At 35.4% G+C, this 26983-nt stretch overlaps 1 protein-coding gene and 1 pseudogene across 1 annotated transcript in view; both read left to right on the plus strand.

Moving 5' to 3' along the window:
* Nucleotides 1-26983, plus strand: part of PLCL1 (phospholipase C like 1 (inactive)) — a 298458-nt gene that overhangs the window by 53085 nt on the left and 218390 nt on the right. The window lies entirely within an intron of this gene.
* On the plus strand, nucleotides 14014-14132 carry LOC112470407 (annotated as a pseudogene).

Below are 26983 nucleotides of genomic sequence, written 5' to 3' on the forward strand. Positions count from 1 at the left end.
TCTAATTGTGATTCAGATGCTCATCCTTGAAGCGTAAAAGTGTGTCTTAGTCCGTAAAAGTGTGTCTTAATCTGTAAAAGTGTGTCTTAGTCTGTTTGAGCTGCTGTAACAAAGTACCATAAGCTGGGTGGCTTATAAACAATAGAAATTTATTTCTCACACTTCTGGAGGCTGGGAAGTCCAAAATCAAGATGCCAGAAGATTCCGTGTCTGGTGGTAGCCCTTTTCCTTGTTTCCAGATGACCATTTCACCTGGCTGAGAGAGAGCAAGAGAGTTCTCTGGGATCCCTTTTTTAAGGACACCAATCCTACTTATAGGGGCTTCACTTTTGTGACCTCATACTACCTTCAAAAGCTCCATCTCCTAACATTGCTGCATTGGTGGGTAGGGTGTCAACATATTAATTTTTGTGGGACACAAACATTCAGTCCTTAACAGAGCTGATTTTCTAGAAATTAGAGTATGTGGCCAAGAGTGAACATATTGTATTTGCGTAAAATTCATGTTTGGGCTGGCGTTAAAGTTGGGGTCACTTTCCTGGGCCTACCACCAAACAAAGAGGCTTGACCCTTACTCTCAAGTAGGAATGAGGAGACTATTCATATTTCTAGACCCTAATTTAAATTTATCCTGGAGAATTAGTTGAGAGGTGTGAAAAGGCTGTAGAGCTGCAGACTTACCAGCTTGGCCCCAAAGAGATCTTGTGCTGAGGCTGGGAAGAAATCCTTGGTCTTCTCCACAGTCCTGGCTTCACGTGTCTCTTGAATACCCTCATTTTCAGAATGAGGGTCATAAGAGGAGGGGAATTGTGGCCTTCTGAAGCCAGAGGGAATAGGATAGGGCAGAGGTTCCCAAGTGTTCGTGGTCACCAGAATCATTCATCAAATGCCAATTTTCATACACCAACCTGGATCTACTGAAGATAGTGAGTTAGTTTCCTAGGGCTCCCATAATATATTACCATAAACTCGGTGGCCTAAAACAGAAATTTATTCTTTCTCAGTTTTGGAGGCTGAAATTAGGGTGTCAGTAAGTTGGTTCCTTCTGGAAACTGTAAGTGAAAATCCGTTCTGTGTCTCTCTCCTAGCTTCTCCTAGTGGCTGCTGGCGATCCTTGGTGATCCTTGGCTTGTAGACGTGTCACTCTAGCCTCTGCCTCCAACTTCACATTCCCTTATCCTTTGTGTGTCTTCTGCCTTTCTCTTCTGAGGACAGCAGTCATTGGATTTACCACCCACTCTAATCCAGGATGAGCTTGAGATTCTTAATTAATTACATCTGCAGAAACCCTTTTCCAAATTAAGGTTACACTCAAAGATTCTGGGTGGATGTATCTTTTGGGAGTAATTATTTTAACCCATTACAGGTAGTGTCCAGGGACCTGATTTGAAACAAACTTCCCGAGTAATTCTGATGCATGATTTTAGGACTGCCCTTCAGAAACCTTAGATGGGTGTGTCAGTCTCTGGGGCTGCTCAGGATGGATTCTTTTGCACTATAAACATTTGAAAAGGCAAATCATTGTTAGACTTTTCTATAATAGTAGACACAAATTATTGAGCCCTGTGTTAAAAGCTTTAATGTGCATGGTTTTGTTTAATATTCACAATATTCTGAGGGAGATATTATGGTCTCATTTTAACAGATAAAGGAACTGCCAGTGTTACATAGAAGGTGGCCATGTAGGGATTTGAACCCAGATCTCTGATAGCCAAGCCAGAACACGGAACCACTTGGTTATGAAATCTCCAGACTGTTTGAGCCTTCTTTGAACTCTCCTCCCCAACCTCCTCAGACAATACAAAACAAAAATGAACAAAATTTACAACCTAAATTTACTTAGGTAGTCTCTGTAGCAGCCCCCTCCTCAGCGTTCTGGTTCTGCGTAAGTCTCTGATTGTAACCATTCAGCTGATAATATAACTGGAAATGCAATGCAAATGTGTTTGATAAGGAAATTTGTGCTTTCTCTTCTATGTCACATCACCCACTGCCCCACAAAGGCCTAGAGAAGCTCTTTAGACAATCAGCCCTCTGACCTTTCTAAGCAGCTTGCCTTCAGTTGGTCAGAAGCTGGGATGGGTACTTAGTCCTCTGACTTTTAGTTTGCTCAGCTGTGCTGCAGCTTTATTGTCCATACTAAATTTCAGTCTGAGCAATGTTTTGACCAGTATTTAAGGTGTAGGAAGACAGAATATTTGACCAATATTTAAGGTGTAGGAAGACAGTTGACCTGAAATAGTTTATCAGATTTTTTCCCCAAAACTTAATTTAGTTTTGGGTAGCAAAGTTCCTGCTCCATGCAAATAGAGGAAGTTCATTGAGTTAAATACAGCAAAATCAGCATGATACTAATCACCTAGGTAATTGATTGCTTTATACTAAGTCTAGAAGGCATTTAGGGTCTTGAATGTCTTTGTCTGCCTGCTCCTTCCCTTCTTCTCTCCCTTCTCATCTGTATCCCCGCCCCCACCCCCTCTCCGCCCCCAACTCTCTGTCTGTTTTATCTCTTTAAACTGTTGGTAGACATCAATGCCAATCACGTTTATACCAAACATATGACTGGCACCCCTGGCTAGGAGGCATTGTACCCTAATGACTAAGGGCTATGCTGCAGATCCAGCTATTCCAACTCTACCATTTTCGAGTTTATGACCTTGGACAAGTTATTTAACCTGGCTAAATTTCAGTTTTCTCATCTGAAAAATGGGAATGATGATGATGATGATTAGAGGATTAGATGAAGTAATACTTATAAAGTGCTTGGCACGTAAGTTTTTAGTAAATGTTGTGTTTTTGTGATTATTGTTATGATAGTAATATATTGTTGTCTAAACTCTACTTTCTCTATTCTGTTTTGTTTAAAATGTATATTAGACTTGAAAAAAGATTTTTCATAATAGAAAAGAAGCCAATGACTTTAGGATGATTTGCTGAAATACAGTTATTTGGATAATAATAGGCAGCGATTAGGTTCTTCTAGGTTTTAGTACCATTGTAATGTGTCTCACATTTATAATCTCATTTAATTATCATTGTACAGTAAGAAGTATTACTATTACCCTATTTTCCTGATGAGGACACTGAAGCACAGAGAGATTAAGAAATTTGTTCAAAATTACCATTTTACAGTCACTCCACTGGCTTCAATAGTGGAAAATAATGAGGGAGCATTTCCAAATTACTTATTTTTATTGCAGAATTATTCAACACAAAATTTATGTTTATTCAGTAATAATTGTCCACTATAAAACCATTAACAAAACTTTCCTTTTAATACCTCACAAACACATGTCCTTTGGGGTAGGGGTAAAAAGCCTCAATATCTTCACTTTTAGGTGGGAGCCTGCAGGCATGGAGTGCTCTTTTTCTTTCTGTTGGCTGCCTCGGCCACATAACCAGCGGGAAGTCCAGTGCCCTTGGCCAGTGGAGAAACAGCATGGATCCTGCAGCAAGAAGACACCGTCAAGCTGTGATGGTCAGGGTCCTAAACTCTGTGAGGGAGAACTCTCTTAATCAGAGAGGCTCTTCTGGGCTGTGGCTGCTCACAACCAGGATATAATTGGCCTCTGCAAAATAGCAAGTAGGTGGGATTTGTTACCTCCATCCATCTGGCTGTGAGTTTTATGTATATACAAATAATGAAACTCTTATTCGTGGCTATCCCTCTGAGTCACAACTACTGTTATCCATGTGGTCTACAATGTCACATAGTTAGGAGTTGGGGAGTAGAGCATCCAGATTAAGGCAATCTGCCTTCATTACTTCTGTGCCTTGCCATGGTATCAGACTACATTCCTTAAATATAGGAAACCTTAAAAAAAAAAAATGACATGAAATTGGTGTCTCAATCTTTGCCAGATTCTTGGTATACCACAATTAGGGCCTAAATTATGATGCAAATCATTCTGGACAGACTTCACTAGATGCAAAAATAAGTTTTTGAAGTTCAGTGACTCAGCATTTCTAGTTATTTAGTTATTTATTTATTTCTTGTTGCTCTCCCCGTGTAGTTTATTTCATCTTTACACTCAGCTGTTAACTAATAACATTTTCTTTTAGTTTTTAAAAATTTTTTTAGTTTTAAGTGGCATTTTTATTTATTTATCTATTTTTATTATGGTGATATTGGTTAATGAAATCCAGTTAAGTTTCAAGTATACAATTCAACAGTAAGTCATATATATTTTGCTCTGTATGTTCACTGCCCATAGTTGGATTTCTTTCTGTCACCACATATTTGACCCCTAACCCCATCTACTTCCATCCGCCAGCCCTACCCTCTAGTAACCACTAGCCTATTGTCCATGCCCATGAGTCTCTCTTTGTCATGTTTATTTGTTGCTTTTATGTTTATATCCCACATACAAGTGATATCATGTGGTATTCCACTTTTTCTGTCTGGTTTATTTTGCTTCGCATGATTATCTCAAAGTCCATCCATGTCGCAAATGGCAGTATTTCATCTCTTCTTATGGCTGAGTAATATCCCATTATATATACGTACCATATCTTCTTTATCCAATCATCTATTGTAGGATACTTCAGTTGCTTCCATGTCCTAGCCACTGTGAATAATGCTGCTATGAACATCAATGTGCAAATATCTTTTTAGATATATATGTTTAAAGTCTTTGGGTGTAAATACTCAGTAGAGGGATTGCTGGATCATATGGTAGATCAATTCTTAGTTTTTTGAGGAACCTCCATACTGTTTTTCATAGTGGCCGTACCAATTTGCAGTCCTCCACATCCTCTCCAACACTTGTTATTACTTGTTCTGTTGATAATAGCTATTTCGACAGGCGTGAGATGATATCTCATTGTGGTTTGGTTTGCATTTCCCTAGTAGCTAGAGATGTTGAGCATCCTTTTATACCATTTTCTTTTTAGAGGGATGTATTTTTGTATTTGCTAACATGACATGTGCAATGCGATACTATTGGTAGTATCTAGAATGGTTCTTTAACCAAAATGTAAGCATAATTTCAAAGCAAGCTTATGAAATTATACTTATAAATTTCCCATATTATAATATTTGCTCTGGAAAATGGCTACTTGTTAATATAATGACTAACCCAAATCTCAATGACTCGTAGTAACATTTCTATAGTTAATATGCAGGCACAAGTCTTTCCTGATATTTCAAATGTTCTTACTTTGTTAATATTTACTTACATAATATAAACTCTATTTTTTTCCCTCTCAAAGGTAAAAATAAATGGATTAACTATTTGTTTGATGGTTCATTCAAACACTTATACTTTATTTAGTGGGGAAAGAAAACTAGATTATTTTGGAATATTGCAATTTGAAGACTGACGAAATAATTTTCCTTAAAGAACAAAGTAACTTTTATAATTTTGATACTTATAGTTTAGAAACTTTAGAATATATAGATAGGCAAAAAGAAGAAAATAAAATAATTAAAAATCTCTCTACCCAGAGATAACCAATGTTAAAGTTACGTATTTTTGTCATGACATGATTTTTAAAAATTAATGTTTATTACAGAGAAGTAATTATCAGAAAGTGAAACTATCTGTTTCACCTAATCTTGATAGATTTTTCAAGAGGCTTGAGTTTTACAAACCTTTAAAAAAAGTAAGCAAAACCTATCTGAAATTTTAAAAGGAAAAAAAAGCAAATTAAATATTAAATGTTTCTTACATAGATGTTTTAGATTTAGATTACGTTTACAATTTGCAAGTTATATTTTTGTATTATGTAGCATAATTTTGTGTTGGGATATAATTTGCATATGACATGCTGAGGTTTCTAATACGTTGATAGTATATTTGTGCCTGTTTTCTAGAGTTGGGAACATAATTTTACTAGTTTAAATTTGTAATAGTCAAAACAACGAAAATATTTTTTAACAGTAGAATAGATAAATAATGGTTTACATTATTACATGGAATACTATACAGTGATGAAAATGAGGTAAACTACAGCCATGTGCAACAACATGGATATATCTCACAAATATAATGTTGTCCGGAAGAAGCCAGACACAAAATAATACATGCACTGTGTGATTGTATTTATATGTAGTTCAGAAATAGCCTTAACTAAACTAAATTTGGGATAATCAGGATAGTTAGGAAGGCAGAATGCTTGTAACATTTGGGGAGCCAGCAGGGGTTAGTGATTGAGAAAGACAAAAGAAACATCAAAATGATCTATTTGCTGACCTGGGTGGTGGTTACATAAATTTACTCACTTTTAAAAATAATTCATTGAGTTTCATTTACATTTTGTGTACTCTGCTATATGTATTTTATACTTCAATATAAAAATGTAAACAGTATTAAAGAGTCATATTTTTTTGATATCTATTCTTTGCTGGCCACATAACATTCAATCTCCATATTATTTCCTCAGGGAAATAGGATCTGCTTTATTGTTATTCATTCACGATTTCCAAGAATGCATTGGGATTAAAAACAAAGGTAGAACTGCAGCCGTTTGGTTTTTCTCTATTGTGATAAAATTTCCAAGCCATTTAAATATTTTCTAGATGGCTGATAAATCTAATTAGTTCCTATGCGCAGCAGATGTATGAGACAGGCTGGTATTGCCGTCTCCATTGTTCAGATAAGGAAAGTGGACATGGGGATGGTAAATGTTTGGCAGAGCCTGGAAGCGAATGCAGTTCTTTGGACATTCCTCTGTGCTGTCTGATTATAGAGCTCTGCTGCAGTCATAGATCTCTTAGAAATTCAAAAAACCTTGGACTATCAGGAAAAAGATATTTCCATGAGCACGAACAGGCACTAACTATAAAAATATTTTTGTATATTAAATTTACATTTTTATCTAAGAACTATGGATAAGCAAATAGCAGGGGTGGGATGGATACTTACTGATTCAGCAAACATTTCCGAGCACAATGTATTGTGCCCGCCTCTGGGGGGAACAGACCCAGGAATACAACTACAATACAATGTGTAAGTGAAATGATAGAAGTTTGTGCAAGACTTTGTGGGACCACAGAGAAGGGAGCCAACAGCCAGCATCATACAAAAGAATATTTGGGAGATCTTCTAAAAGAGGGATGTCTAAATCGAATCTTAAATATATAAGGTTGTATTTGAAACTAGATATCTTAGATTTCCTATATTTTTCCCTTGTGCTATTTCCACCTCTCGATGTTAAGAAACTTTAGATTCTCAGTGAACATATATCCTTCACAATTTGAAAGACCAGACTGAATTTTCTGAGATGGCAGCTGGATGGTAAGCTCCTTGAAGAGGTGTCTTATTAATACTTTGCTTTTTTTCCACAGGCTCCAGCAGCATTAAGTAGCTCATTCATTGAGACCGTTGTGGGCTTGGTTGTGGAAGGCGCTTTTTTTTTTTTTTTTTAAAGACAACTTTTTGGAGCAGTTTTAGGTTCATGGCACAATTGGGAAGAAGGTGAGGGAGACCCTAGGTACCTCCTTCTCCCAGTACATGCATAGCCTTTCCCATTATCAACATCCCCCACTAGATTAGTACATTTGTTAAAATTGGTGAACCTACATTGACACATCATCATCACCCGAAGTTCTTAGTTTATATAAGGATTCACTTTTGGTGGTGTATATTCTAAGAGTTTGGACAAATTTATAATGACATGTATTAATCATTATGGTATCAGACAGAGTATTTTCACTTTCCTAAAATCCTCTGTGCTTTTTAAAAGGGGCTATTTTTGGTAGTAGTAATTTCTTCAGTTTGATACCACATTTGCCTTATTTGTCAGCAAATCCAAAGTGCTAAGCTGTTAGATTCAAGGTTGTTCAGATATTTTATTGCACTCATATCCTAACACCATTAAATCATGCATATCAAAATTCAATTGCAAATAAATTCAATTGGGCCGCATAGAGCCTTTTGATGGTAATAATTTTTAAAAATAGGATATGCTATGGATTTCATGTATAGGCATTTAAATGAGCTTAAACTCCCAGGAAGCATAATCTCATGTATATTACATAATGCCCAAACAGGCAACCTCCCGAGGTTGACATTTTTTGTTTTTTCAGATCTGGTGTCTGTATCATCATGTTCTTTTAATTAGGTTCAGTACATGATCTCTTGTTTGTAAACAGAGTTCAGACCTAACTAAATTTCAGCGATGAGATTCAGTTACAGAAGGAGAATATAATATCATCAAAACCTGTATTCAGAAGTATTATTTTGCATTTCACAATAGACATATCCTAGCATCTCTAATGACATTCAGTAATGTGCCTCGCTAAAATATTTTATAATTAGTACCAGAGTAGTTAGGTAATAAACAGATAATTCCTTAAATCCTGTCTCTTTTTTTTTATATAGTAGGGATGACTTGAAAGTTCAAGTGGGAGAGAGCAGGGCATTAGTAATAAAAGAGGAAACTTGAAGGCCCCGAGTTTATTCATGGATTTTAAAAGTTGGTTATACCATTAAAAATAGCAAAATGGAAAATATTGGCCCATTTTACATGATAGCTGAAGGAAATATCCCTTGAAAGTAGTGCTGTCACACTTTACCCCCTTTACACGTTGCCTAAATATTTGTAACAACCAAATAATGGAAATGAAAAGCACTTATGGTTCAGAAACAAAAAAGGCGTATTGTTTAGCAAATGAATGGTAATGGTAATCTTTTCTTAGCCAATATAGTAGTATAATTTATCAGTTCAGGCCTGCCTGGTTTAGAAATGATAGTAATCCTCAAACATGAAAGATTATTTAAATATTGGTAAACAAGAAAGGAAATGCATGCAAGTATACTGCCTTAGAGCATACCCCAAAATCAGTGTTTTTGGAAGGTTAGCATAAACGAAATTATAGTGGTTTTGCAGTGGAGCTCTTAAATAAAGGCCCTTGGGTGGACTTCTTCATGGTCCATCCAAGAGGTCCTTGAACCTCTTAAAATTGTGTGCCTTTTTTTTTAGGAGCAAGGTCCTCCACTTTTATCAAGTTCTTAAAAGAATTAAGAACCATTTATTAAAATGCATGTGACCAGTGTGTATTTATTAGAGATAGTGGGTAAATAGTTGAAAATATATTGAGCCTTTTAAATACATCCATGTATATGGTAACAAAGATGAAAGGCAGTTATATTTCTGGGAAGGCAGTAAAATGATGCCCATGTTATAAAAATGTTTGCATAGTTTACTTTATTCTCTTGGTTAAGATGCAAAAACTTTATTTTCCTCTGTGCCATGTTGCCTTGCTCCATAAACAGTGAGAAATAACATTCTCCATTGTTAGAGCTGTGTGTAAATCAAAAGTTTGGACTTTTTTCTCTTTATTCTTCTCTTGTTACCATACTTTGCTTTACCACATCACAGACTGAATAATGAATAAAGGCCAGGGCAACCTGGTAGCAGCAAGCATTTAACTTGTCACTGAGAATGAGTTTACAGATTTTGAATGGGTTATTTCATACCCCTGAGAACAGTTTTCAGCTGTTATGTTCATTTTGCTTTTTGATAAGAGCAAAGACAACTATAATTAAGGTCAGCCTATCTTTTGGGATATAAAGGTGTTTTAAGGATTTTCATTTTCTTGAGTACACACAAGAATGTCCCTTAACTCAATGATGGAATTGCTTCAGAAATGATTGGTGATCTTGGATCTGTGGGAAAAAAAATGTATGTGGTGTGAGTGCGCGCATGTATGTGGATGTGTGTGTGTGTGTGTGTGTGTGTGTGTGTGTGTGTGTGTATGTGTAAAATGCTTTGAAAAAATATGGGAGAAAAGTAGTACCTCCCTTAGGATCAAATTGGAGTCTCCAAGGCATCTTTAATCCTCCTTCGACTAGACTCCCATGGTGATCTCTGAGACTGTGCATTACCAAGCTGGCGGAGGGAGAGTCAAGGAAATATTTTACTTCTTTCTTTCTCCATAGTTTCCCTGAGATCTCAAACTGGCAGCCAGCTCACTGAGTCTGCCCACAACCATGTTTTATTTGGCCCATGCAGTGCTTTTAAAAATTTCGTGCCAACATTTTCATAGGAAGATTTCACATGCTAATCTGCATTTATGGCTTGTCTTGAGAAATCAAAAGATAGAGGAACAACTGGAGCCTAGGGGCAGCTGTCCTCTTCCCCAGTGGGCTGCAGCCTCCTTCAAGTGCCCCCATTCACAATGAATTTATGCAGTTATTTTACCTGCTGGACTGCTGGAGGCATCTGAGTTTGAGACTAGTTTAAGGCTGCCTTTGAGACTACTTTAGTTTTCTGATTGATAATAACCAAGATTTGTATAACAAATCTTGAAAGCCTTATTATTTATTGTTACATTGACATCTAGCCATCAAATCTAATAATAATTTTCTGGTCAAAGGATTTAGTATTCCTAATTTAGATCCAGGATAGGTAGGAATGAAGATAAAGAGAACATGAGTGCCTAAAATGGTTATCCTCCCTAACAAACATCCAATTCTGTTGTTGTTGTCTATCAAAACTGGTCTGAAGCTGTAGTTTTAGTGGTGCTGTAACTAAATTGTGCTTGCTGGTTTTGGAATTTGATCATGAAAAAAGTTTTTTTGTATTAAGGAAAAAAACAGTGATTCATTTAAAAGATGTTAAAATGTACATACCTAGGGCATTAAAATTTCTTTATGCTTTGAAGTACAATGTACAAAATCCTGGGGAAAATTTAACAGGTTTTGGGTTGTCTCTTTAATTCATGAAGCTGCAGATTTCTAATTTCTAAACTTTCAATTATTTTGATCAGAATGGAGGACTAGGCAAATTCAAGAAGCCTTCCTTTCCAGTTCTTCCAGGTAATGCTTTCTAGTGAAGGCAGAGAACTCTTGCCCGAACTCATATTTAACTTGTTGGAGAGTGAGCCTTTATCTTGTTATCTAAGGACAATGTAAATTATTTTTTATTCCAGTAAAAGTAAGGTAGAGAGGCTGAAACATGAGGTGTTTAGTAATATCATAAATGTGAATGTAATTAGTATTTAACTTTCAAAAGAAAAATAAAAACTTCCCAAGCGTGGTAACTTGAAGCAATTATATTTCCTTCAAAACACTTTAATTTTCATATACTGCTAGACTGGCAATGCACTAGAAGCATAATAACATAAAAGCTCAGGGGATTTGAATGTAGGAATGGGTAAATAAATGTTTCACAATGAGAGAATTGTTGTCCAACTTTAGGAAAAATCTCTACAAAATTATGAATGTCCAAATCAATATCATTTTTATATATCTATAAATAATTTTTGACAATGCTTATTTATGAACAGAGAAGTGATGTAATGATTATGAAATTACATGTCTTGTTTTTTTCTTTTTCTTTCTTTCTTTTAGTATAGAGGCAGCCAAGGGACTTTGAGTAAATCATTTTAACCTGTTAAGTTTCCCCTAACAGTAAAATTTTTCAAAATACATTGGATTATTTTAGTTCAGATTATATTATTTCCATGATTTTTCAGGCTGACAAGAGGAAACATCTATTTTTATATGAAAAGTAAAAAGATACCTTAAGAGAATTGAATTTTTTACTGCTTTTCCACTTTTTAAAGTTATTGTTTTATTTCTCTTCAGATGTTGTAATATATGTTGGAAAACAAAAAAATTGAATTCCTTTCCTAGTTTATTAGGGAAAGGCAATCTACTCTAAAAGAACTAGAGGGGAGACTATGTCTGATTAAAAATTTTATCTAGCACATCTAGAGTTTAAGATAAAAACCGTTTATGTACAGAAGAAAAGTAGGACATTTATAATATATGGAATATGATCTTGCTTTGTTCTTTTACTGGTGAAATGTTAGTCAAGTACATTTATATTATGTGTGAGTTTGTCCTAGAAGGACTAAAATACATAGACTTTGTCCTCAAAGAGCTTAAATCTCCTTGAAAGTCATTCATATAGTCCCCTTATGGGAACATTGCCTGAGAAAATATTAAAAAATATTGGTGTCATGGTCAAAAGCAAACATTTACTAATACCTGACAGTTTTGGTCTTTTCATAGGCAGTTTTTTTCCCCTTATTAGTACCTGATGCTTTACTGTTTAGAAAAGAACCATACCTGATTTATTTATCAATGAGGGCTTTATTTCTTTAAAATTTTGCACACCTGAAAATGTCTAAATTTGCAGAAGCGTATCTTTTGAAGGTTTGCCAATCTGAGTTAGGGCTAGGGAATTTAGATTGCTGGAGCCCCCTGTGGTTTTTCTTCAGAATTATTTCTTTAATAATTTTATTCTAGCTTATAAGCTCCCTGAGGGCAGGGACTGTGCTTATGTCTGTGGTATCTCTGACTCCTAACACATTTCTTGGGATATAGTAAATGCTCACTATATCTTCTCTGAATGACAAGTAATTGGGTGATCAGCCACTAAAGTTTCTGTTGCTCAGATATGTAGGTCTCAGCATCCTGTGAAGAAACCCTATGACCTTAGGCGAGACAGAGGTTCACTCAACGACCATACAAATAAATGTAAAATTCTTGTCTCATTAATCAGATTTTCTCTCTTTTATAGGGGGACAGCCCTATTAGTTTTGTGAGCAGAGCACAGTTCGTAAAAAAGCCCATGGTTTTCAACCTTAGGTGATGTCTCTATTGTCTGAATTCTTCTGCATCTAGTTTAGATTAGCTTCATGGCTTTTGCCATTTACCACTCTGATTGGAAGAAGGAGTATGGCTGTGTGTGTGTGTGTGTGTGTGTGTGTTCGAGACTTAGTTTTCACTATGAACTCTGCCACCAACCATATGACTTTGGCAACTCATTTAACTTCTCAGCCTCAGAGTTACTCCTTTCTGGGTATTGTCTTGGTTTTAAAATGCCAGAGTTCGGATTCATAACTGCTGTGGCCCCTTTAAATTCCAGTTGGCAATTTGAGTGCATATATTAGCGTTTCTATTAGTCTGTATGCTCCTGGAGGTCAGAGGCTGTCTTACACATTTTTTTCTGCATGTGTGTTTTAGAAAACTTTATCATAGAGAATTTTGAACACATACAAAAGTAGATAGATCAACTTAATGAGCCCCTAGGAGTCATTATCCAACTCTCACTATTAATCTATCAACTCATGGCCCTTGAACCTCAAAGTGAAAAAGACTTGGGCAAAAATGTTCATAGCAGCATTATTTATAATATTTAAAACTGCAAATGATCCAAATGTCCATTAATAGAATGGATAAATGGAATATTATAGAGTAATGAAAAAGAATAAACTATGGCTATCTGGAACAATATGGATGATTTTTACAGACATGTTAAGGGAAAGATTATATATTAGGTTGTTTCATTTATATTAGGTTCAAAACCAGGCAAAATGAATCTGTGGAATCAGAGTTCAGGATAGTGGTTAATTTTATGGGAGGATGGGTGATGACTGGAGGGGCGTTAGGGAGGATTCTGGATGCTGGAAATGTTCTGTAACATGATTTAGGTGGTGGTCCTCACTTTGGAAAATTTCATCAAGCTGTCCACTTTAGATCTGTATACATTACGGAGGGTATATTATACTTCAATGAAAAAGTAAAAGAAAAAACCTTCATTTTTTACTTCTTAGTAATACCTAAAGTTTAAGCCAGTTGTCTACCTGACCTTACGAGAAGCAAGACTTGCCTCACTGATCTGATTTTCTCTCTTTTATAGGACAGACCTGATAGCTTGAGGAAGGAGTGATAGATTCATATTTTTATTGCACAAAGGCTTTGTTTTTCTTCTTCATGAATAAACTGTGAAACTGGTCAAGATGAACTGCTAGCCATATCTGCTGGTGTTGGGAGCTTTTGAGAACTTATCATTATTATCTTATAAGGGACAAAATTAATAAGTCATGTAAAGGAAAGTCCTGGCTCAGTGTTGGAGTGTGTATTAGAATCCAGAATTACATTAGTGTGGCAAGAGGAATTCAGAATGACATTATGTATATTTAATTGCAAGATAGTGCATAAGTAGCATTTCAATAGCATAAATACAATAGCATTTTAATACAATAGCAATAAATCTAGGGCCAAATGGATCAGGTAAATACAGTTAAAAATATATTGTCTTTTAAAAAAATGAATAGTCTACAGCCATGCTACCCTGAACAAGCTCGATCCTGTCTGATCTCGGAAGCCAAGCAGGGTAGGGCCTGGTTAGTACTTGGATGGGAGACCACCTAGGAAGACCAGGTGCTGTAGGTGAAAAAAATAAAAAAAAAAAATGGGATTGTAGCAGACAAGGTCCTTGCAATCTATGAGGTCAACCAAGGGTTGCCTCACCTAAAAAACAAACAAATAAACAAACAAACAAAAAAAGGAATAAAGCAAGCATGTACAATGCAGACATGTAAAGAGTAATCTTTTATATAGGAGATGATTCTTCCTTGTATCAGACTGAGTAGGGCTATTTGGAGTACCATGCACAGAACTGGTGCATGGTATTCCAGAACAGGTCGTGGACATGATTGCGCTATTGGAAACATTTGTGTTTGGTTCCTTCCTTCTTTTTTTCTTTTTCAGTAAAGGATGGTATAGTGCAAAAACATGAACTTTGAATTTAGACTGCCTTTAGTTTAAATCTTGCCTTTATCTCAAGCTGACTGACTTTGGGCAAATAACTTCTCTGATATTTGGTTCCTTAAAATAGATGTTCTAGCTAACTGGGATATTTAATAGGCATATTGTATCTATCTTTACATCGTTGTATCAGTTAGGATTTTGTTTGGCTATATCATTAGAAAACTCAATATAATTGTAAACACACAAGAATTTACTCCACTTAAGGAAGCCCATAGACAGGCAGCCCAGCACTCAAGTGTCTGCTCCCTGAAATGACCAGCAATTCAGGCTCTATTTAATTTCTTTCATCTGCTATACTCAGTGTGTGAGTTTCATTTGAAGGTTATCTCACGGTTGCTGGATCTCTCCGGCCGTCTCCTCATTACAGGCAGCAAGAAGGAAGACGGAGCATAGGGGAAAAAAGGTACAACTTCTAGCTGAGTAACTCTCTCTTCTAGTTGTCCTAGAAGTCCTATAAGTACTTTCATTTACTTATTGACCAGAATTTAGCTACATGACCTCACTTAGCAGTAGAAAGAGGCTGAGAAGTGCAGTCTTTTAGCTGGAATAAAAACGGAGTTTGATTACTTAGGATGAAGTGAAAAGTGCATTTTGGGTGGCAACTGGAAGTCTTGGCCACAGTGTTCACCACAGAATACCCCTCCCCTCCTCTCCCTATCTTATAAATGGTACCACCACTCACCAGTTAGCTTAGTCTGGGAGTTCATTCACCAATCTTTTCGTTATACCCCATATCCAAATTATCACCAAGTCTCACAGCTCTTAAATATATCCTGAAATCTGAACCTTTTCTCCATCTCCACTATTAAATCCACAGTTCAAGTCACCATCATCTCTCATCTGGATTATTTCAGTTGCCTTCTGCTTCTTGTCTTGTCTATTTACAGATCATTGCCTGCATAGCAAACAGAATGACTTTCTAAAAAAGTAAGTGAGGTCATACTATTCTTCTGCCGAAACCTCCAATAGCTTCCCATTGCAGTGAATGTAAATGTCACTTTCTTACCTTGTCCTATAAGGCCTTAGCTCCTGCCTCTCTAAACTCACCATCAACCCCTCATCCCCAGGTCCTCATGCTCCAATTACAACAAACACCTTTCTGTCTCTTGATTCTACCAAGTATGTATTTGTAACCTCAGAGCTCAGGTAGGCCTTCACTGACCACTCAGTTCAAGTTTTTCTTTCTAACCTCATGTCTAAAGTCATCTTATGTCTCACTATCTAATTGTATTTGATTCTGTGCTTGACATATACTTCCACCCATCCTTGCTAGCTAGGCAGAAAATTTGGCCATGTGTTGAATTGACCGTAGTGTGGGAGAAAGAAGCACTCTCCTATACCATCAATGGTGAAAACCTCTTTGAAGGGCAATTTTATAGTATCCGTTAGAACTAAAAACAATAGCTTCATGAGGACAAGGGCCTGTAGCTGCAGTAGGAGTTCAATAATTTTTTTGAAAGAATGGTAATTCTGAGGATTGAATTACAAAGTGTCTGACCCCAGTTTTTCCCTCCTCCTTTTTTTCCTTCATGCCCTTCATCCCATATTTAAGTTCTCCTCTGCTAAGATAGTAACACATATCTTTTAAAGTTGAATTCCTCCAACTGGTGCAAATCAGTTCCCGGGGAAATACCTCAGGATTAATGGAGCACATCTTCCTGGAACATCAGTTTTATTTGAAGAATTATGCGAAAAAAGTTTTTCTATCAAAAAAGTATAGACATATTAAAAGTTGAGGACCTTTGACATACCTTCTAGGTCCCTGGGGGACAGAGCTCAGTATCTTTGATGTTAGGGCAATTTAGTGGACAGTTCTGAGAGGCTCTGCTTAAAAGTGTTAGCTCCTGGGTGGATATTTGCATTTTAATAGAGAATTCTTAAATTCATCGTGAAGCACCTGTTGAGGAATTTTGCTTATTAGCTCCAGGGAGAAGGTGCTGCGGCAATAAAAAGTCTTCCTGAATTGTAGACTTGTATATTCTCTTCAGTTTGCAAAGTTCTTTTACATACATTATCTTATCTAATTGTACTTTTACATCAGCTAATTTTAGTATAAGTGTGGAAGCTGCCTGGAGCCCACAAGTAACCACTAGGCATACAAAGGATTAAACCTTTCAAACAGTATTAAATTTTAAAATAATTGAAATGTAAGTCCCCGTTCCCAAATGAGACTCCTGAATCTTCAGTTCCCTTTTCTATAGGGGAATTCCTTGGGTATCTTTTGAGAAGTATTTTAAACAGGCATCAGCTCTCATCTTAGGGTGTGATCTTGTTGTATATTTGTTTTCAAATACAAATGAGGAGTATAAAATACTACTATGCATTTTTTTTTAAGTATAGTGTTTTGCAATGAAGTATAGTGTTCTATTTTTTTGAAGTATGCAAAATTTGCTTAATTACTTCCAATGGATGGACATTTGGGTTGTCTTTAGTGTTTTGCTGTAATAGCAAATGCTCTTGGGAACATCCTTTACATGATAAGCATTTTTTTTCTTTGCTCACATTAATAAAATAAATAATAAATAAATTCCTAGGAGTGGAATTGCCGTCAAAGGCTGTGTGTGTTTAGTTTTTCTAAATATCTTAAAATTGTCCTTCGAGGAGGTTTTAACTGCTTTGTTCACTGATGGTTTAGGAAAGTAACTTTTTCCTACAAGATGGTCAATTCGGCACGACCAATTTTTTAAGTTTTGTTAATAAAATAGTGAGAAAAAAAGGTTTATTTTTTACTTGCAGTTATTCAGTTGACAGAAATTGAATGTTTTTAGTTCAAGTATTTCAAAGGTACTTATGATGAATTTTTTGTAAACTTTCTGGTTATCTTTCTTTTCTAAGGAAAGTAACTTTTTCCTACAAGATGGTCAATTCGGCACGACCAATTTTTTAAGTTTTGTTAATAAAATAGTGAGAAAAAAAGGTTTATTTTTTACTTGCAGTTATTCAGTTGACAGAAATTGAATGTTTTTAGTTCAAGTATTTCAAAGGTACTTATGATGAATTTTTTGTAAACTTTCTGGTTATCTTTCTTTTCTAATTGTCTATTGAGCTTTTGGTCTTTTTAAAAAATTACTAAGGATACATCATATATTAAAAAGCAAATTAACCCTTTTTGCCATATATGTTTTAAATATTTGTTCCTAAGTAATTGTTTATAAGCAACCATCTCATTTAAATTAGTGAAAGTGTGCTTTATTTGAAATATTGAAGGTTTATGAGCTAGTGTAATATCATAGAGGAAAAGGCCAGGAGGCTGAGTCACAGATCTGGTGCTTTCTATCCTTATGACTTTGGGCAATTACTTAATGTCAAGGAGTCTCAGTTTCTTCAATGATAGAGTGAGAATGATATAATACTTCCCCATAGATTTAGTAACATTATGCATGTGAAAGTACTCTATAAATAGCATTAAGTAAGTATTAGTTTTTATTACTGATTTGATAACTGAGCTGTCTTGTACATTGGAATGTAATACGTTGGGAAATTGGAATTTCTGCCTTCAGTTATTTTTTGGAAAACAAAATTAATTATAATTATATCTCAAGTATTTTTCTCATGATTACTGCTGATTCAGTAGTTAGGAAACAAATTTTTTCTAGTCATGGGAATAGAAAAGAAAAGGTACAGTTTAATAATGCTAATGAAAATAAAGGGTGCTACTAATACTGAAAAGTGAAATACTATATTAAAATGGTAGAATTGTATCTTTTTTTTTCAAAATTTTAGTGGGAAAAATCTGTTAAAATGCAGTTCTTTTATTTACAGCTTTCATAGATTATAAAAATACAATATTTCAGGTTGTAAATGTGTGGAAAGAATGTGTAGAGTTAGAGCTTTAAAAATTTTTGATTTGGAAAGAACCCAGACATCATCTGGCCCAATGCCCGTTTTTCATAGATGAGGAAGCCAGAGATTCCAAGAAGCAAAATAACTTGAGTCATGTGGTCATTGCAGAACAAAAGGGAAGAACCCATTCTGTCCCCTCTCTGCCGGCTTAGAGCCCCTTTCACCACCCTGTGACATTTTGGATGCATAGATTGTATGTCTGCATGTTTGGGGTTTATGGCAATAGCTATCCTTCTAAACTTGTCAAATAAGCAGCCATGTTGTTTGAACTTAGGGGTCAATAAATTATAGTTAAATTTTGCTTTTTTGGGGAAAGATTATTTTGAGCTAGGTAAAAAATGGCTTTAAAATTATTATATTTCAGTTTATACTGAATTTTAATATTCTAGCAAGCCTTTTAAAATTCTTTTTTCTCTATTTACTTTATGTTTTCATAAAGGATAATTCATTTTAGAATTTGAGTAGGAAATGTGCTCAAGTTATTAAGCTATAACAATACATATTTTTCTGTTGATATTATTCAAGTGGAATATGTATTTATAACATTAAAAATGGATCCAAACAGTAATAAAATCCTACCAGTGACTAATAAAATGATTTCTATTTTTTCTCCTTGCAAATCTGAGTTTTGTTTTAGGTTGAATGTTGATATTAGTGAAAAAATTCCAGATTGACAGGTTCTTCCAGTTGTTGGTGTGATTTTAATTTATTTTAGTTATTTTTTTCTTCAGATCATCTTGATTTCATGTAAAATATTAATCAAAATGAATTTTGCTTGTAGAGTTTTCTTATTGTAGAAGAAAAAAGGCTGGAGCATCTCTCCAACCCACCCTTGTAAGAGAAGAAGCAAGGCCCTAATTTGGTGATATAACTGAAAGTCATTGTTATCAGCTAGCACATCCAGTTTTGGTGTCATGGTAAATAGAGTAAAACACAATATTTAACAAATTCATCTTGGACAGCGAAATGAGATGAAGTTGGAAGCTGATTTTTGTAACTGAAAAAATTGACAACAGATAGTTTCTTTATGCTGAGACAAATTGATATTCTCAAAATTGTTTCCACTGGAATCCACAGTTTTTATTAGAAAAGTGCTGTGTAAAAAGATATTAAAAGACATTTAAATATTTTCCTAAAACCCAGACAATAGGAGGAACGTTGGTAAGAGCTGGTTGCTAAGGATGACCTATTTCCTACTTTCTCCTTCTTCTTAGCAACAACATCACCAACCTTTGGATCATTGCCAACCTTTGGTAATCCTTGTCCTTGGAAGCTGAATAAGTGAAGCCATTATTTACTATAACGACATTCATTCCATAAGCATTTAAAATAGGAGTAGCTTTAAAATTAAAAAAAAAAGTTTTATATGCTATTGTAAAAAATTCAAATAATAGAAGAGAATAATGTCGTTTCTAATACCACTACTCAGAGATAACCACTGTTAAAATTTTAGTGTATATTCTTCAAGATCACTTTATTCTTATGTTTGCAATTTGCTTTTTTTTTTTTTTTTGCTATATATATTCTGAGTACACTTCCAATTAATAGGCAATGTCATCATTTTTAATGAGTGCATAGCCTTCTACTGGATGGTTGTATTGTAATTAATTTAGATAGTTTTCAAATGATGGAGTTTAAGGTTGTTTCAGTTTCTTTTTTCTTGGTATAACCAAAGCTGTAGTAAATCAGCAAATGTTGAACACTTTCTTTGCCAGACAAGGTGCTAGATGTTGGGGATACAAGGATACATAGTACACACTTTCTGCATTCAGGGACTCAAAGGAGAAATTGGCATGGAAACATCTAGTAATTGAAATACTGTGTGATATGGGCAACAACAGAGCTTTACATGGGGCTAGTGTTCGCACTCCCCTCTGCTTGGGAGCATCTAGAGAAAATTGACGAAAGATGAGAGACAATCTAAAAGGAAGGACAGTTATTTTCCAATAATCACCTGGGAGAGCTGGTTAAGATTGCTCCTTCCCAGTTTTATTCCTCAGAGAACATGATTCAGAAGGGCAAAGGTGGGGCCCCAGGTGGTTCTGTTCTGTTGCAGGTGGTCTGCTCTTTACACTTTGAGAAACAGGCATAGAGCACATGGAGAGGCTAGGGTAGAACACTGAATTGGAAAGGGGATTGCTGCCAGATGATGGACTTTGCCTATCAAACTAAGGACTTTAAATTTTATTTGATAGGTGACAGGAAGTCATTGAAGGTTTTGAGTGTCATTATTAGAACTGTGTTTTAGTTACACTAATCTGACAGGCAGAGTATTATGGAAGTGTTGTGCTTGCTTCTTGTGTAGAGGTTATTTTTACCAATAGCAAATCAGTATTAAATGCTGGCCAGGCAAGGATCAGTGCTTCTCAAACTTTACTGTGCCTATGAATCACCTGAAATCTTGTTAACATGTAGATTCCTATTCAGTAGGCCTTGGTGATGGAGATGGGCACTGACATTCTGCTTTTCTAACAAGTTCCCAGGTGATGTTGACAGCCATGCTCTGTGAACTACACTAGCATAGAATATGTGTTAGTAGTGGGTTTTCAATTAAGTGAGGATTTCATTTTATTCCTTACATGTGAATGTGCCCTGTAATCTTAGGACTTTAGTAAGTTCCTTTTGCAATTTGTTACAGTAATAGCTCCAACAAAGTTATATTCCAGTTGACCCCTTTCTCTGTGCAAGTAACATCCTGTTTACTCATGATTTACTATGTGAAAACTTCAATGCAGAGCCAATCAATATATATATGTAATGCAGAGCCAGTTTTTGATTTAAATTGTAAGCCTTTTCAAAGAACTAGAAAATGCTATTGAACTTTCACAGAATAAGAGATTTGAAGTTGGTTAATTGTGTTGAGTCACAAAGCTACCATTGCTTATTTCTTGGTATAGTTATTCCTTAACCAAGTAAAACCAATGAAAATTAGGATTTAGAATATCTATAACTTTAGAGTACCTCTTTTATTTGCCTTAACTACACTTATTCTGTCTCTCACTGGATTTGAACCCCTTCTGGTGTACAGATTCTGTACTGGCTACAGAGATAGCGTAAATATCATATAGGGAAGAACAATGAAAACATTCATTAAATAGTATCTTGTTTATTGTTCTTCATTAAACTCAGTGCCGTATTATATTTACTGTAGGATTTGTGGGCGGGAGAGGAGGCAACTAAATATATACACTGAGCATATAGCTTTTACATTTGAACTAAAATGATTTGTCTAAGGTCAACAGCAAGTCATTGTCAATGTATGATTTAGAGTCCAGTGTATTATTCATCTCAGCACGTAAAACTCAAAGTAAGTTATGTGCTTAAATGTTCTAGGTTAGCTAGGATTTAAGTGGATACTTGACCACTGACATTGTATTCATCAGGGAAATGTTCAAATTCAAGCAGCAGAAAGCTTGACTTAAAGTGGCTTAAATACATACAAGTTTTTATATAACTAGACACCTGGAGGTAGACGATTGGTACTGGTTCTGCTGTCAGCGACCTAAGCTCTTTCTAGTACTCTGCCATTCATCTTTTTGTTTGTCTCGTCATTGTTGCAAGATGGCTGCCCCAGATTTGGGCAGAAAGGGAATGAAATGTATGTATAATTGGGGGGATGCTAGTTTTATCTGTCCCTCTTACCAGGAAAACAAAAAGCTGCCTAGAAATTCTAGCAGTTGACTTCTATTTAAGTCGTCTTGGCCAGAGAATTGACACATGTCTCTGAGTCCCCTCTCCCCTCTCCACACCTTACAAAAGAGGCAAGGAAAGTCAATATTTGTCAACCTTTTAAGTAAGCTTTGTCAACCTTATATTATAAGGAGAAGTAGGCAAGGGAGAAAGATGGTTGGCAATGAGTGTTGAGTGAGCCAGCTTAGAGTGTCTGTCACAGTCTTACTGTAATTCTACTTGGAGAAAACAGGATTGGATAAACGTTGAGTGGACATCCCTCTACAACTCCTATTTTGATTGGTGAAACTACATTTGGGGGTGGGGTGAGAGGCTGGGTTGTTTGTCTTTCGCTTAGTATGTACTTTTTTGTTAGTATATCTATTTCATGAGATTATTTGTGAGATATATATGCAACATTATGTAAATATGTTACAGGTGATGATTTATATACTTCATCATCCTTTATAACCATCCATTTTTCTCCATGCTTGTACATTAGTATATAATAGGAATTAATATGTTTGCTGTCTCTAAGAATGGTTGTGTAGGGTCGGCAGGCCTTGAATTGTGTAAGTGTTTGCATAGGGCTGAGCATTTTTATGAAGAAGCACAGGCCTATTTAAGTTGTAGCAAAGTAATGACACATACTACTTTTCCCAGGTTAGTGGAGTAGGAAGAGAAATTTTGGAGTCAGACTTGTGCTGTAGTTCTGGATTACCTCCTGAGCCACAGTCTCCTCATTTTTCAAGGGAGAGTAATGGTGTTCACCTCAGGGCTGTGAGCATTCGTGACCTGACACGTATGATTGGCAGCATGGCAGAGCTGGAGTTGGAGAAGGTGTTTGCTGTGTTCCCCTGTCTCCCCTACAACACCCTGGCTTCCTTAACTTGGAAGCAGTTTATCTATTTCCCTTGATAAAAAGCTTTAGTTTTTATTTCTCACAGAGAGGGGAAGTAATTTAAAAATTTTGGCCCACTAGACTTCCCTTCTGATTAAATACACAGCAATTTTGTCTAATGAAAAAAAGACAAATACCTAATTTAATAATCATTCACTTATCACATTTGTTGAAAGGATAGTCTCCCCTTGGATAAAAGTGCTCTGTTGAGTCATCTTGAGTCAGAGAAAATAAAAAGTGCCTTTCTAAGATCATTTCAAAAGAGAAACACCAATTTGGCCATGCGAATCTAAAAGAAGAATATAGATAAATCAAAGATCATTAAAATTTTTCTTTTTGTTGTATATCTTTCATATATATGTAAATAAATTTTCTTATATAGAAATTCATGTAATTTTTAATGAAGTCAATAAGGACTGCTTTCTGAGACAGTTTGGTTTTGTGATATTTATAAAGCAGATTGTAAAATATAATTAAATGCTACCATCTCTTTGGTTTGCTAGCTCCAATGAGTACTTTAGAAAATTTCATTAGATTTACTTTAAGCAGTATGCTTTGGGAACATTATTTTGCACAAGTTTGGTAAACAACCTAGAAGCACATCAATAATAAGTTAGATCCCGTCAGACAAAGGCCATTCATATTTATTTGGTAGAAGCAAAGTTTAGAACTTTGCAGTTTGGTGTCAGAATGATTATGAGAACCAAAATTAGTGTGTGAAATATGGGCCTCGAGTGAGAAGGCTTGAAGGGGAATGAAACACATCGGTGAAACTCTAAAGCATAGTGTTTTTAAGGCTTAATGGTACCATAGCCAGCAATTCCTATTGAACTGATCAGGATACTGTCACATATAATGAATTTCTTTTTTTGTTTTGGTAATCGCTGTCCTCATTCATAGATTATATATCACTCTTTGTTTTAATGGCCAAAATACTTTTCTGAAATGGCTTGCTGAAATTAGAATTATATATCTGAGGAACAGAAGAAATTAAACTAGATCTCAAAAAAAATAAAAAGTGGAATCTATGACTTTGACCTTGTTTGTTCCTGGCTTTCACTGAACCAAATGAGGCAGATTGTAAACTGTACACTAGTGGAGGCATTTGTGTTCTGCTCATACTTTGGATTTTAAATTGTCAGAGATTATTTTTATCTGGTATAATAATATACACCAAAATTAATACAAGTGTAATGTATACTTTTAAAACTCTTAAACAGATTTTAAAAACTTTCACTATGGGATATGTCAGATATATGCATAAATAAGTAGGCTAATTAATATAAATAAAAAGTAAAAAGAATCATACAGTGAACCCTCATGGCCTACTTTGTTTTGTATTCTCCTTCTACTTCCCTCTTCTCTGGTATAGATTATTTCAAAGCATATCTTATCATTTCATCCATAAATATTTCAGTATATGACTCTAAAGGATAGCTATCCCTAATATTAAACAGTTTGAAATGGCTTTTTTATATGGTAGAAGTGTAAAATATGAGAATGGCACTCAATATTAGGCATATTAAATTGCAAATCCATATGTTTTTCACACCTCTTTGTTTTCAAGCTCATTTTCTGCAAACCATCACTTTTCCTGCTTAATGTTTGATGGTCTTTGTTTACACATAATTTAGTTAAAACAGCTTTACATTTGTTTTCTTTTTACGTGACTTTTTTTTTCAGGTAGAAATTTTTATCTCTGCTGAATAAATAGTTGATCTTGTTTTACATAGAAATATTATCTTTGAGAACAGTTCCATGCGGCCTCTGATACTCTTCAACAGTGATCTTCTGTCTTGAAACCACCCACTTTGAGAGCGGATGGAAAGAAGATAAAAACCCCTAAATTTAAGATTTGGGATTTAAGACAGACATGCCATTTTAATTTGGAAGACTGTATATTATTTTTAGTATTTTCTGATTAAGCTATAGAGTACAGTTGAACATTTTCATAATGATGCTTTGGAGACAGGACTATGACCCATTTAGAAAAAATTAATTTTGTGATATGTAGTATCTAATTGTTCTGTATTAGAGGATTTGATTTGACATGGCTTTGCAGGTTAATGTATAATGATATGTTATAATGAAGTTTTATTTTTTGAAAAAGAGAATAGAGGCAATATAGAGTATTTATGGTTCAAAATGTGATTTCTGGGGTCAAACTGCCGAGGGTTTGAGTACCTGCTCCGCCAATTAATAGCCAGGTAGTCTTGCCAAGTCACATAATTTTTCAAAACCTTAGTTTCCTTATCAGTAATATCAGGATAATAAGAGTATTTACCTCCTATATATTTTTTGATATGAATTAAACGAGATAAAAACAAAAATTATCATTAATTTTGGCTTAGATGCAATAGAGATATTTATTATGAAACATTTTGTTAAATGTTGTAAGTACATGTTTAATGACCTAAAACATAAGGATTGTTGGTTTCTGGATGTCAGGCGAATGTGCATTAAAAGTTTAAAAGTATTAAGAGGCAAATTTGTTATGCTGAGTTCTGGTAGCTACTAAATATTTTTTCTTTGTCAGAAGTGGCCCTCGTTTACCTTAAGTCCCCTTGGGATTCATTTCAGAAGCTCTTAAACATGTTCCTATTTTGGGTTTGTGCCATGTGTCATGATAATTAGTTCAATGGGTTCACTATCTATATGTCAAGCAGCCAGGCACTTAAGCTGAAAAGGCTTGTGTACCCTTTGAGGGGCTACAGCTTAGCAGCAGTATTCTGGCATTTGCTTCCTTGGGGACTAAGCTCTTTCTGGTTCACAGGGCTTGATATCCTACCACGAACTCCAGGACTTTAATTAGGTTAAATTTCAATTGTTGGCTGGTGTCCTTGGGGCCTTTAGCCTTGGCTTTGCCGTGGGATAAGTTACCAGGCCCAAGGATGTTGACAGATAAGAGGACAGGAACACACTGAAACAGGAGCAGTATTGAAATGGAAATTGGAGAGATACCTACCTGCTTCTGGAGTTGTCAGATCCCATTCTTAGGTTCTGTGAACTTATAGCTCATCACTAAGTGTACTTTGTTTTATTTTTGTCAGGTTGGCATTTCACACTCCAGAGATGCTTAATGTGTCATTTGCAAAATTTGAAACATCAGATTACTCAGCCTCTTCTAGTCCATTTATAAAATATACAGAGAGGCTGATATTGGCATCACTCCAAGAACCCTCATGTTTTTACCCTTTTTCCATCTGAGAAGTACCTGTTCATGCTTAACTTTGTGCTCTGTTCCTGTTCCAGGTTCCTGATAGAACATTTCCTATAATATCGTAATTTATTAAAATGAGATGTGTGTGTGTGTGTGTGTGTGTGTGTGTGTGTTTCCTTGTTTTCTTGTTCTTTGACTCAAACATCCTGGGTTCAAATCTGAACTCTGGAAATTACAAATTGGTCACGTTCACTTTTCTCAGTCTGTTTCCTCAGTTCCAACATAAGGATAGTAATAGTACCTACTTTATAAAGTTGTGCATATTGCATACTACACTGCAAAGTGTTCAGAAGTGCCTGGCATTTCTTAAGGACTCAGAATATTACTAGTTGTGTTACTGTCATCTCCACACCAACATATCCTCCCTTTGACCAAAAAACGCAGCATATTTCTATCTCCTTTTTTGTCATATTTCTATTTATTCTTTGATATTTATTGAGTGTCTAGTAGACAACTCAGGTAGTGTTTTCTAAGCACTAGGAATAGAGTGTTGAGCAAGAGTCTCCACTGAAATCATGCTTTGCTTCTACTGGTTTCATAAAATTGTATCAGCAAAAATTTCCCATGACCATTTTTCCAAGTCTAAAGGATTCTTTGGTTTTGCTCTTATTTAATGCTTTGTAATATTTGGAATTGTTAATTATTCCTTTCTTTAAACTCTCTCTTTCCTTGAATGCTCTAATACAACACTTTATTTTGATTTTCTTCCTAACTTTCAGACTGATTTCTCTGATCATTGACCTTCCTTCCTTCCCTCCCTCCTTCCCTCCTTCCCTCCTTCCCTCCCTCTTTCCTTCCTTCCTTCCTTCCTTCCTTCCTTCCTTCCTTCCTTCCTTCCTT

Source organism: Pteropus alecto, unplaced genomic scaffold, assembly GCF_000325575.1.
Source record: "Pteropus alecto unplaced genomic scaffold, ASM32557v1 scaffold3, whole genome shotgun sequence".
NCBI classification, from domain to species: Eukaryota; Metazoa; Chordata; class Mammalia; order Chiroptera; family Pteropodidae; genus Pteropus; species Pteropus alecto.